Below are 14366 nucleotides of genomic sequence, written 5' to 3'. Positions count from 1 at the left end.
GGTGACTCGTAGAATTTTCCCTTAAGTGGCAAAAAGAATTACTTTTGATATCTAGACCATTCAAACTCTTTATACCAGCCTAAGGCAATCACAATCGATCGTTTGGCGGAGTTCAAAGGAATGCCATATCCGGATTCGAATGGATGATGTGGACTACCTTGTTGAAGACAACGCAATGGATGACTTTTGCTTATCACCGGAAATGGACGGGACCCATGACAGGACCACTTTTGAAGATGATCCTAGACAACAACTGCTGAGAAGGGCATCCATGGAAAATTGGCATGATGGGGTGCAAGCTGGGAACAAAATGAAAATGTTGGGAATGTTCCAACCATCATATCTTCCTGAGATTCAGATCTGGTTGGTGTCAGGATATTCCAGACTCATCAAGTCTAGAAAGAAACATGAAGGTTTGCAACACAAATCAACGAGATGACGTTGCGAGATTCTCGGGGAATGAACTACAATAGTAAGATCCAAAACAAGAGCCGGTTCTGCTACAAGCATGTGAACACGTTGTCCTAGACAAGCATGGCCACCTGGTAGTCTTACAACGAAACACTACCGAGTTCAGGAGGGAACCATCAACGAGGATATCGAAGTCCTTGCGTAAGTCTAGCTCCTAAGAAGAAACTTCTTCTCCTTGAACAAACCAATCAGTGGCTTGGTGTGCTAGGAACACATATGGAGTGGAGGTAATTAATCTACCAACCCATAGAATACTTCGCACATATGCATGGCTGATTTGGGATGATTCCAATGGAAGCAAAACAAAACTTTCTCAAATTCATGGCGGCAACTTACACCTAGTGCACGTGAACTTGGAGAAAGTCACTTCTTTCATCCAAGCATAAGCTTCATGAACGGAACACGAAGGCATTGCTGACAAGGTTTTCAACACTAGGTTGATGTTCAACATGAATCATGGGGGAGACAAAATGCTGCTGATGGGCTCAACAACAACTCATCAGAATTTTCCATATCATTGGACTTCCCCCATCATGTGAACACGGCGATAGCATTGGTTAGACCAAAAGATGTAATGGTGTATGCTCGAGGGATCAACCACGAGTAAGACAACATTACGAAAGTCGTTGGTTCTAATTTGACTTGACGATAGCCCATACTCAAGTCAAAGTCCTGACAAGGCAATAGATGCAACAACTGATCACGAGGACCAATCAATGGAGATATCATCTTTCTTCAACAGACACACACGCACAAAAGATATCCCTTAACATGAACTAAGTTAGACAAGCTTTTATCTTCCAACTCTCCAAGTTGTTGTTTAGCTTAACCAACTAGCTCAGGGTATCCGACACAGATTCTTGGAGAAAGGGTGGCTTACAAGAAAACCAACTTGATCACGAGCTCAACATAACAGTCGGGAAACAACCTGGTGATACTTCCGAGAAGATATTCGGAAAATCACGAACCACCGATATGTTACTAAATTCGAGAACATTCTTGCTTTTCAGGGCAAGACGATGGGACCAAGAAAATGATGGATTGCCAAAATCTTATCTCATTGATCGAAGAATGCACCGAAAATAAGGACAAGGTAGCACGATCAATCCTAGAATAGTGTTTCGATAACCAACACGCTAAGAATTATATTATTGTCCATTAACTACCAAGCAACACGGTTGCTAGGAGTATTGATTTCACACATCATGGTTCACTTGCCGGCATTCCGGTTGCGACAACACGGGATCGAGGAATGAAAATGATGGCAAGAGGTATCACTGCACCAAGAATTCATGAGAGATGGTGCAATTCTCATGACAATCCTGACATAAAGGGGGTAATACTCTAGGGTAGAATGGAGCAAAAGCTGGATTGGCATTTGATCTGCAGAACACAACTACTTTGACCCAATCCCGGATATGGATGAGGTACTGGAGTTTGTTTCTCCTAGTCATTCTGAAATAGAATGGCTTAACGGACCATAAGAATAATAAACATCGATAACACGGATGCACAATTACTCCTGACTATCAATTGATAGACGATGGTCAGAATACAAATGAAGAGGGACAACTCAAGAGGACATATATCTTTCTAAGTTGTGGATGCATAGATTAATATGTCGAACCAAGTTCAACAGGTTTCTTCCAGATAACCCATGCAGAAAGGTAGAACTGACAGAATCACAATTATGAATGGAGAACTCCTCAAGATTACTCTGATTGTGATATTTTGGTTCAAAGAACTTCTGCCTTAACGGTTCATGGTATTTGGAAGGAAGAAATACCACGGACCTCGAGGACTATCGCAGGGTTACTAATATCCTAAAGGAACGAGCAAACACTATCAACAGGAGGTAAGCAGGGTGAACCTCGGTTTTAAGAACCCAGGAATAGAATACCTACTACTAAATGGCATCATGGGATGCTTTCGAGAATGGTGGCCAGAATCATCACACTGGAACATAAAACATGGCTAGATTACTAGGTGACTCCCTAAAACACCTAGGGTCATAATAATAGCTCCAACATATATGTTGAGGCAACAGAGTACCTCAACTCACCGATTAGTGTGGTTGAACTGGCCCAAAGGGACATTGGGAATGGAAAGAAGGGATTTGCAAATGCATCAGACTATTTAGAGACCTGGAATGACTCGGACAGCATAATGGATGTAAATGCTCAAAAAGATCTGACACATCATGCAAAATGGTGGCATAACCACTCAATATCAAGGTTCTGAGGCCAGATATGAACATACATAAGTAGTAGAAACTGAACTGGGCTTGAATCCATCAATCCTATGAGTCTACGGATTAGTAACACGTCATCCTGATAGATAGATGAGAAGGCCTAGTTTCTTAACCCCGTAGAAAAGAAGAGGTTGACTCAGATCAGAAGGGCATAAGGTATAAGGAGTAAAAAGAGCCTTACATTCCCTTCCACAATCAAATCCCTTATATAATAAAGCATTTCTAGACTCAACTTCGACCAGTTTGGCTTGGTAATCCTACAGGCAGTCAGGCTCTGATACCAACGCTATCAGGACCCCGATTCCAAGTCACATCGATCTAGCCGGTAACACCTCATATCACTTTGCGGCCTCACGCATGGTATTCCCACCGGTGTCGCCTTACCATGGCCCGAGACCGTTTGCGCCTTTTGACTCACGTATATGATAGTGTCGCTAGCATCCATATGACAGAGAACCCGGGGCGACATGACTAATCTTGAACCCAAAGTGGCACTAACTTACGGAGACAGGCATACATGAATCAACATCGAGCATGTCGGTCAGCAGGCTAACAGGACTCCGGGAACCCGGGCTGTAGTAGGCTAGGAAGGACTCCGGGAACCCGGGCTGTAGTAGGCTAGGAAGGACTCCGGATGTCACTGCGTGACATTTCCCCGAAGGGACAGACACAAGAACGAAGTGAATCACATGTCGGCCAGTCAAGTGTTCCGGAGCAGTAGTGTTGGGCTAGCAGGACTCCGGTGAACCGGCCTGTAGCGGACAACTATGGCATCACGGAAGCACAAGACTACATTTCCCCATAAGAGAGGCTACCAGGGATAAACAACTAGGTTGTCGGATCCCACACATACCAAGCATTCCAATCATACACACAATATGCTCAATATGTGCGAATACAACATGGCATCCCAACATAACTCTACGACTCAAGTATTACAAACATGGGTCTCATGACCCAACATACAGAGCATACAAGAAACAAGCACATGCGGAAGCTTAACTTGTCTGAGTACATACAACTACAAATGAAAAAGGCTGAGAAGCCTGACTATCTACAAGACCCTACCGGGGCACAAGATCGTAGCTGAGGTAACATGCTGAACATCGAAGTCCACACGGAACTACTAGCGAGACTGTACTCTCTATGCAAAAACATAAAATAGGAAAACGTGATTACAAATGTACCCAGCAAGACTTACATCAGAACTAACTACATATGCATCGGTATCAACAAAGGGGTAGTGGAGTTTAACTGTAGCAAGCCAGCTTTGACTCAGTGGCTAACCTGAACTACGACTGCTAGCAACTCTTTTGAGGTGGCGCACACGAGTCCACATATTCACCATTCAATACAACACTATGGATCCGCTCCCGTCTCCCTACAAGAAGGCCATCCATAGCACTCACACTTATCCTGCGAGTTTTAGGGTATCCTCTTCAAGTTATCTATGAACTGTATAGGCAACCCAGAAGTCCTTTTCCGCGGACACGGCTATTCAAATAGATCATTTATAACCCTGCAGGGGTGTACTTCTTCACACACGCTCTCGCCACTTACCACCATGTACACGTCGTGTATCTCGGCAACCTTCAAGCGGAAGCCTAGCGAGGGAGTCGGCCACGACCTGACTAACCACACAAGTCTCTAGTCCAGGTTTATCGCCTATTCGGGTTCCATCCACGAGGAGATCCGGCCGGAGTTTCGCTCATAGCCCCAAACGATGTGTGCAGGGTTCCCGAGACACCAAACGGGCGCCCGGTACACTGTGCCATGGTGTATCTACCGCATCATAGCCCACCCCTAGGGTCAGCGCTACACACGGCCGCCAACACATATCTTACAAACACCAGAAACTAGTTGCAACTCCTGGACAGAGGGCAAGGGCAGTTAATAAGTCGAGAGGGTCCATTGGTTTCGGGCCCAATGCGTGGTAGTAGCTGTTCATGGATCACCAACACAGAACTAGTTCCTGAGAACGGTTTCAATGAGACAACCCACCATGTACTCCTACATGGCCTCTCACCGCTACCTTTACCAAATCATGTTCACACACGTAGCTCTCAATAGTAGGACATGTTCACACACCTCCGATTCATCCCCGATGAATCAGACCTGACTCAATTCTAAGCAGTAGCAGACATGAAAAACAAGCATGAATGAGTAGGCACATCAGGGCTCAAACAATTCCTGCTCATGATAGTGGGTTTCATCTATTTACTGTGGCAATGACAGGTCATGCAGAGGAAAGGGGTTCAACTACCGCATCATGTAATAGTTGAATTGTTGTTGTCCTAATGCAGTAAAAGAGAGCAGCAGCGAGAGAGTGGGATTGTATCGGAATGAACAAGGGGTTTTTGCTTTCCTGGCACTTCTGAAGATAGTATAGCTCTTCATCGGTGTCATCGAAATCATCGTCGAAACCACGTCTATCGAGAGGGGACAACTTGCAGCAATAAAGAAGGAAACACAATCAATGCAATGCAGCAATATGATGCATGTTCATGACATGGCAATATGCCGTTGATTGAACTAATGCAACTAGCAACCATATTAAATGAAGTTGGTTTAAACCCTAGGTTCAAATTCAAACCCCATAAGTGCTTTCTTAAATGCCATTTAATTGAATTGTCCTAAACAGAGGATATAAGTTGCTCTAACATGCATGCAAATGCCATAAACAGATTCTTTGGATTATTTTGATCATTTTTCATATATAATTTGTTTCATTTGGAGTTACGGTTGAATTACTATGAATTTTTGAAGTTTAAACTAATTTATGGAATTTCCTGAATAAGTATAAATCCAGAAAAAGGTTAACTGCGTCAGGATGACGTCGTTGTGATGTCAGCAGGTCAACAGACCGGGTCCAGGTCAAACCTGACCAGTGGGGTCCATTGGTCAGTGAGACAGAAACTAATCCCGCGTTGACTACGGCTTTGACCCACTGCGGGGCCCACTATCAGCGTCTAATGGTGGTCCAGCTGGCGGGGTTAGTGCTAATGGCGAGGCCACGTCGGCCCTTGCTAGAGTTTGTCTGGCAGTGACCAAAACTGCGGTAGAAACTCGTCGGAGAAGCGCGACCGGCGGCAGCTGGACCCGCGGAGACCATCGGGGCATAGCTTGTGCTCTCCCGCATCCAGAGAGGCAGGTGGGTGGCTGCAGGGGTGCTGGAGCTCGCCGGAACAGAGCTCGCGGCGGCAGCCGGAGCTCGGCTCGAGCGGGCGCATGACTCCAGGGCACGGGGAAGCCGTATGAGGTGTGCCACGGCTTCCTGGGTCCTCTTGGAGCTCGTCTACGAGCTCGGATGCGGCATACGCTAGGCAGAACGACGGCGGCGACATGGCCGTGTGGCGGCGAGCTTCGCGCACGGCGGCTCTAGTGGTGGAGGACATGCGAGGCGTCAAGAATAGAGGTGGAACGGAGAGGGGCTCACCCCGGTTCCAGCAGAGGCGACGAGGAGGGCGGGGACGTGCCATGGCCGGCGAATCGTTGGAGACGGCGCCGGTGCCGAAGCTTGGAGACCATGCCGATGGCAGTGCTGTGAGGTCTCCCGGCTCGCATGGCTCGGTGGAGAGGACGACGACGATGTGGCGGAGGTCTCGGGCACGTCAGAGGGGCGAGGAGGAGGCGGTGGCCGCGGCAACGACGAGCCGCGGCGGTGGTTGCGCTCGGGCATGAGAGGGAGAGAGAGCGGAAGAGGGGAGAAGCACGGGAGAGAGTGAGAGAGTCAGGGGCTGGCGCGTGGCATATCCCAGAGGTGTCCGGGCAAGTAGGCAGAGAGGAGGTGGCCAGGGCGTGTGCCCGCGCGCGGCGACCACGCGCGCGCGTCCTCCTGGCAGGAGCTTGAGGATGGTGGCGCTGGTGGGCAGGGCTGGCCAACTGGGCCGGCCAGGTGGGCTTTGGTGGGCGCCAGGTAAGTTCCACGTGAGCCTCTGTTCTTTTCCTATTTTTATTTCTCTTTTCTCTTTTCTGTAATTGTGTTTGGCTTTATTAAAAATACTTAGGCACACTCAAAAATCATCAAACTGCTCATGGCCAGTGTTTCGAATATATCCAACATGGAACATTTCAGTTTAGGATTATTTGTACATTTTAAATATTTTATAGTATTTAAGTGCCCAAATTCAAATAGATTATGATTTAATTCAGAGCCCAAATAGGTCATGGAAATATGTGCATCACCTCTAGTTACTGTTTCCAGCATTTTCCAAAAATGATGTACATTTTTGAAAGCCATTTGGATTTACTGAAAATATTTTAGTTGAACCTAGTGAATTCCTTTGATGCTAGGGTTTAGGCGATCCCCATTTCAAGTTTCAAACAAATATAGACATGATGCAAGGATGCTTATGAAACTAATTGCAATCAAACTCTAGGGCTGTGACAACATGTTTCATGCTATGGTTAGGTTTACCTTAATACTTCTGTTGTAGTTGCGGATGCTTGCAATGGGGGTTAATCATAAGTGGGATGCTTGTGCAAGTAAGGACAACACCCAAGCACCGGTCCACCCACATATCAAATTATCAAAGTACCGAACGCGAATCATATGAACGTGATGAAAACTAGCTTGACGATAATTCCCATGTGTCCTCAGGAGCGCTTTTCTCTATATAAGAAATTGTCCAGGCTTGTCCATTGCTACAAAAAGGATTGGGCCATCTTGGTGCACTTTATTTACATTTGTTACTTGTTACTCGTTACCAATTACCTTATCATAAAACTATCTGTTACCGATAATTTCAGTGCGTGCAGAGAATACCTTGCTGAAAACCGCTTATCATTTCCTTCTGCTCCTCGTTGGGTTCGACACTCTTACTTATCGAAAGGACTAAGATAGATCCCCTATACTTGTGGGTCATCAAGACTCTTTTCTGGCGCCATTTCCGGGGAGTGAAGCGCCTTTGGTAAGGAAAAATTTATATAGTGTGCTGAAATTTACTATCACTTGTTACTATGGAAAGTAATCCTTTGAAGGGCTTGTTCGGGATATCTTCACCCCGACCGGTAGAGCAAATAGTTGCTCCTCAACCTACTGGACCTACTGAAAATGAGAATGTTTATTTTGAAATTCCTTCGGGTATGATAGAGAAACTGCTAGCTAATCCTTTTGCAGGAGATGGAACATTGCATCCCGATTTACACTTAATCTATGTGGATGAAGTTTGTGGATTATTTAAGCTTGCAGGTATGCCCGATGATGTTATCAAGAAGAAGGTCTTCCCTTTATCTTTGAAGCGAGATGCATTGACATGGTATAGGCTATGTGATGATATGGGATCATGGGACTATAAGCGATTGAAATTGGAATTCCATCAGAAGTTTTATCCTATGCATCTTGTTCATCGTGATCATAATTATATATATAATTTGTGGCCTCGTGAAGGAGAAAGCATCGCTCAAGCTTGGGGAGGCTTAATTCAATGTTATATTCATGGCGAAAGGGGGATGTGCTGCAAGGCGATTAAGTTGGGTAACGCCAGGGTTTTCCCAGTCACGACGTTGTAAAACGACGGCCAGTGAATTGTAATACGACTCACTATAGGGCGAATTCAAATGGAATTTATTGGAGAGAATTAAACGCAACTCTGAAGATTGGGATCTCGACAAAGGTAAGGAGTCAGGTATAACACCTATGTTTGATTGTGTTAAATCTTTTATGGATACCAATGTTTTCCGTAAATTTAGCACTAAATATGGACTTGACTCTGAGATAGAAGCTTCTTTCTGTGAATCCTTAGCTACTCATGTTGATCTCCCTAAGGAGAAGTGGTTTAAATATAATCCTCCCATTAAAACAAAAGTAGTTGCACCTATTAAAGTTGAAGAAAAAACTATCACTTATGATGATCCTGTTGTTCCCACTACTTATGTTGAGAAACCACCATTCCCTGTTAGAATAAAGGATCATGCTAAAGCTTAAATTGTGGTTCGTAAAAGTAATATTAGAACTTATACACCTCCTGAGCAAGTTAAAGTCGAACCTAATATTGCTATTGTTAAAGATCTCTTGGCTGATAATATCGATGGGCATGTTATTTATTTCTGTGATGAGACTGCTAGAATTGCAAAACCTGGTGCTAAAGATAAACATAGACCTGTGGTAGGCATGCCTATTATTTCTGTTAAAATAGGAGATCACTGTTATCATGGCTTGTGTGATATGGGTGCTAGTGCCAGTGCAATACCTATTTCCTTATACAAAGAAATTATGCATGATATTGCACCAGCTGAGATAGAAGATATCGATGTTACCATTAAGCTTGCTAATAGAGATACTATTTCACAAATTGGGATTGTTAGAGACGTTGAAGTCTTGTGTGGGAAGGCTAAATATCCTGCTGATTTCCTTGTTCTTGGTTCCCCTCAAGATAGCTTTTGTCCCATTATATTTGGTAGACCCTTCTTGAATACTGTTAATGCTAAGATAGATTGCAAGAAGGATGTTGTTACTATTGGTTTGGATTATATGTATCATCAGTTTAATTTTTCTAAATTTCGTAGACAACCCCGTGATTAAGAATTGCCAAGTAAAGATGAAATTATTGGTCTTGCTTCTATTGTCGTGCCTCCTACTGATCCTTTAGAACAATATTTACTAGACCATGCGAATGATATGTTTATGAATGAAAGAAGGGAAATAGATCAAGTATTATTTAAACAAGGACCCATTCTGAAACACAATTTGCCTGTTGAAATCCTAGGGGATCCTCCTCCACCCAAGGGTGATCCCGTGTTCGAGCTTAAACCATTACTTGATACTCTTAAATATGCTTATCTTGATGAAAAGAAGATATATCTTGTTATTATTAGTGCTAACCTTTCAGAGCATGAAGAAGAGAAATTATTGAAAACTCTGAAGAAGCACCGTGCTGCTATTGGATATACTCTTTATGATCTTAAGGGCATTAGTCCCATTCTATGTCAACACAAAATAAATTTGGAGAAAGACGCCAAACCAGTTATTGATCACCAACGACGGCTGAATCCTAAGACGAAAGAAGTGGTAAGAAAGGAAATATTAAAGCTCCTTGAGGCAGGTATAATTTATCCCGTTGCTGATAGTCAGTGGGTAAGTCCTATCCATTGTGTCCCTAAGAAGGGAGGTATTACTATTGTTCCTAATGATAAAGATGAATTGATTCCGCAAAGAATTATTACAGGTTATAGGATGGTAATTGATTTCCGCAAATTAAATAAGGCTACTAAACAATATCATTACCCCTTACCTTTTATTGATCAAATGCTAGAAAGATTATCCAAACACACACATTTTTGCTTTCTAGATGGTTACTCTGGCTTCTCTCAAATACCTATGTCAGCTGATGATCAAGAAAAGACCACTTTTACTTGCCCTTTCGGTACTTTTGCTTATAGACGTATGCCTTTTGGTTTATGTAATGCACCTTCTACCTTCCAAAGATGCATGATGGCTATATTCTCTGACTTTTGTGAAAAGATTTGTGGGGTTTTCATGGACAATTTCTCCGTTTATGGATCCTCTTTTGATGATTGCTTGAGCAACCTTGATCGAGTTTTGTAGAGATGTGAAGAAACTAATCTTGTTCTGAATTGGGAGAAATGCCACTTTATGGTTAATGAAGGTATTGTCTTGGGGCATAAAATTTCTGAAAGAGGCATTGAAGTTGATAAAGCTAAAGTTGATGCTATTGAAAAGATGCCATGTCCCAGGGACATTAAAGGTATAAGAAGCTTCCTCGGTCACACTGGTTTTTATAGGAGGTTCATTAATGACTTCCCAAAAATTTCTCAGCCTCTGAATAATCTATTACAAAAAGATATTCCTTTTGTCTTTGATGATGATTGTGTAGAAGCATTTGAAATACTTAAGAAAGCATTGATTTCTGCACCTATTGTTTAGCCACCTGATTGGAATTTACCCTTTGAAATTATGTGTGATTCTAGTGATTATGATGTAGGTGTTGTTCTAGGGCAAAGAGTTGATAAGAAAATAAATGTTATTCAATATGCTAGTAAAACCCTAGACAGTGCCCTGAGAAATTATGTTACTACTGAAAAAGAATTTTTAGCAGTTGTTTTTGCTTGTGATAAGTTCAGACATTATATTATTGATTCTAAAGTAACTATTCACACTGATCATGCTGCTATTAAATATCTTATGGAAAAGAAAGATGCTAAACCTAGACTTATTAGATGGGTTCTCCTGCTACAAGAATTTGATTTGCATATTATTGATAGAAAGGGAGCTGAGAACCCCGTTGCAGACAACTTGTCTAGGTTAGAAAATGTTCTTGATGACCCACTACCTATTGATGATAGCTTTCCCGATGAACAATTAAATGTCATAAATGCTTCTCAAACTGCTCCATGGTATGTTGATTATGCTAATTATATTGTTGCCAAATTTATACCACCTAGTTTCACATACCAGCAAAATAAAAAGTTCTTCTATGATTTGAGACATTACTTTTGGGATGACCCACATCTTTATAAAGAAGGAGTAGATGGTATTATTAGACGTTGTGTACCTGAGCATGAACGGGAACAGATCCTACGCAAGTGTCACTCCGAGGCTTATGGAGGACACCATGCTAGAGATAGAACTGCACACAAGGTATTGCAATCCGGTTTTTATTGGCCTACTCTCTTCAAGGATGCCTGTAAGTTTGTCTTGTCTTGTGATGAATGTCAAAGAATTGGTAATATTAGTAGACGTCAAGAAATGCCTATGAATTATTCACTTGTTATTGAACCATTTGATGTTTGGGGCTTTGATTATATGGGACCTTTTCCTTCCTCTAATGGGTATACACATATTTTAGTCGATGTTGATTACGTTACTAATTGGGTAGAAGCTATTCCAACTAGTAGTGCTGATCATAACATCTCTATTAAGATGCTTAAAGAAGTTATTTTCCCGAGGTTTGGAGTCCCTAGATATTTAATGACTGATGGTGGTTCACATTTTATTCATGGTGCCTTTCGTAAAATGCTTGCTAAGTATGACGTTAATCATAGAATTGCATCTCCTTATCACCCACAATCTAGTGGTCAAGTATAATTGAGTAATAGAGAGCTCAAATTAATTTTGCAAAAGACTGTTAATAGATCTAGAAAGAATTTGTCCAGGAAACTTGATGATGCATTATGGGCCTATAGAACTGCATATAAAAATCCTATGGGTATGTCTCTGTATAAAATGATTTATGGTAAAGCATGTCATTTACCTGTTGAGCTAGAACATAAGGCATATTGGGCCATTAAAGAGCTCAATTATGATTTCAAACTTGCCGGTGAGAAGAGGTTATTTGACATTAGCTCACTTGATGAGTGGAGAACCCAAGCCTATGAGAATGCCAAACTGTTCAAAGAAAAAGTTAAAAGATGGCATGATAAAAGGATACAAAAGCGTGAGTTCGATGTAGGTGATTATGTACTGTTATATAACTCTCGTTTAAGATTCTGTGAAGGAAAACTTCTCTCTAAATGGGAAGGTCCTTACGTTATCGAGGAGATCTATCGTTCCGGTGCCATAAAAATCAACAACTTCGAAGGCACAAATCCAAAGGTGGTGAACGGTCAGATAATCAAACATTATATCTCGGGTAATCCCATAAATGTTGAAACCACTATTATTGAAATCATAACCTCGAAGGAATACATAAGGGACACTTTCCAGAATGTTTCAGACTCCGAAAAGGGATAGGTATATGGTATGGTAAGTAAACCGACTCCAAAACAGTTCTAATGGCATTTTTTCTCCGTTTTGGAATATTTAGAAAAATAGGAAAATAAGAAGCAGTCCAGGAAGGACACGAGGCTTCCACGAGGGTGGGAGGTGCGCCCTACCCCCCTGGGCGCGCCCCTGCCTCCTGGGTACCTCGTGTGCTCTCCGGACTCCGTTTTCTTGCATGATACTTCTTTTGGTCGGTAAAAATTCATTATATAATCTCCCGAAGGTTTTGACCACCGTATCACACAAATATCTCTTGTCTTTGTTTCGAGTTGTTTCTCTGACAGATCTAGGTCGTCATGTTGTCTTCAAGTGCCCCCAAGGACAAGTTCTTCAATAAGGTCATCAACCCCTACCTTGCGAAGGTGCTGCAACACTCTCAAACCATTGAGATGCGTGAGGGGTTGTTGCACATCCATGATGTCGAGGGACCAAGGAGGACCGGAAGCATTGAGACAAGGCTCGAGGCATTGGACCAACAAGTTTTCAAGTGTCAGGAGACGGTGGAGCATGGACTCGACTCCAATCACATAATGATCACAGAGTTCACCAACAACCACAAGCTGGACGTCAAGGACATTGGGGAGGCCATCTTCAAGCTTCATGAGAAAATCGAGCACCTCCAAGCCCAGATCTATGTCCTGCAAAATCAAAACTGTGAGTATGAATATAGATTCAAGAGGATGAGTTTGGCTATAGATTTGAGGATTCAGGAGACTCGGTCATCCTGCTATGATGGTGATCCTATGCCTTGGAAGAGGGACGACAAGCCTACATTATCAACAACTCCACCTTCTTCACCAACAAAGAAGAACTGAGTATCTGGTATGGGCACTCCCCTTGGCAACTACTCATATCACCATCACTTTTGTCTTTACCATTTTTCTTAGTTCGATCCTTTTGATAATATCTTGATCTAGTAGAATAAAGTTTTAGTATGATCTAGTTGTGAGTTTTTCTTTATGATCCCTCTATGTAATCGAGTCCGTGAGCTATATAATAAAGATTAGTGTTGAGTCAAGGGCTTGATTATTTGGCTATGATCTTGAGGGAATTAAATAAAATAAAAGAGAAGAAATAAAAAGAAATAAAGAGATCATATGGATGTTATGGAGAGTAATGATCTCACATATAAAGAGTATGATGAATAAAAGTTGTTGAGAGTTGACAAAAATAGTTTTGGTCATCATTGCAATTAATAGGAAGTAATAAAGAAAGAGAGGTTCGCATATAAATATACTATCTTGGACATCTTTTATGATTGTGAGCACTCATTAAAGTATGACATGCTAAGAGTTGACGTTGGACAAGGAAGACAACGTAATGGGTTATGTTTTCTTACATCTGAGATAAATTATATTGTCATGGATCATCCAACATGTTGAGCTTGCCTTTCCCTCTCTTGCTAGCCAATTTCTTTGCACCAAGTAGAGATACTACTTGTGCTTACAAATATCCCTAAACCCAGTTTTGCCATGAGAGTCCATGATATCTACCTATGGATTGAGTATGATCCTTCAAGTAAGTTGTCATCGGTGCAAGCAATAAAAATTTCTCTCTAAATATGTATGACTTATTAATGTGGAGAAAATAAGATTTATATGATCTTGTGATGTGGAAGAAATAAAAGCGACGGACTGCATAATAATGGTCCATATCACAAGTGGCAATATAAAGTGACGTTCTTTTGCATTAAGATTTTGTGCATCCAACCATAAAAGTGCATGACAACCTCTGCTTCCCTCTGTGAAGGGCCTATCTTTGAGGTAAAACATTGGGAGGCAAAACTATAAGCCCCTATCTTTCTCTGTGTCCGATTAAAACTTCATACCCATAAATATTGCGTGAGTGTTAGCAATTGTGAAAGACTAAAAGATGGTTGAGTATGTGGACTTGCTGAAAAGCTCTTATCTTGACTCTTTCCTA

The sequence above is a fragment of the Triticum urartu genome, chromosome 1, assembly GCF_003073215.2.
Source record: "Triticum urartu cultivar G1812 chromosome 1, Tu2.1, whole genome shotgun sequence".
NCBI lineage: Eukaryota > Viridiplantae > Streptophyta > Magnoliopsida > Poales > Poaceae > Triticum > Triticum urartu.
Note: the sequence above shows the minus strand (reverse complement) of the source record.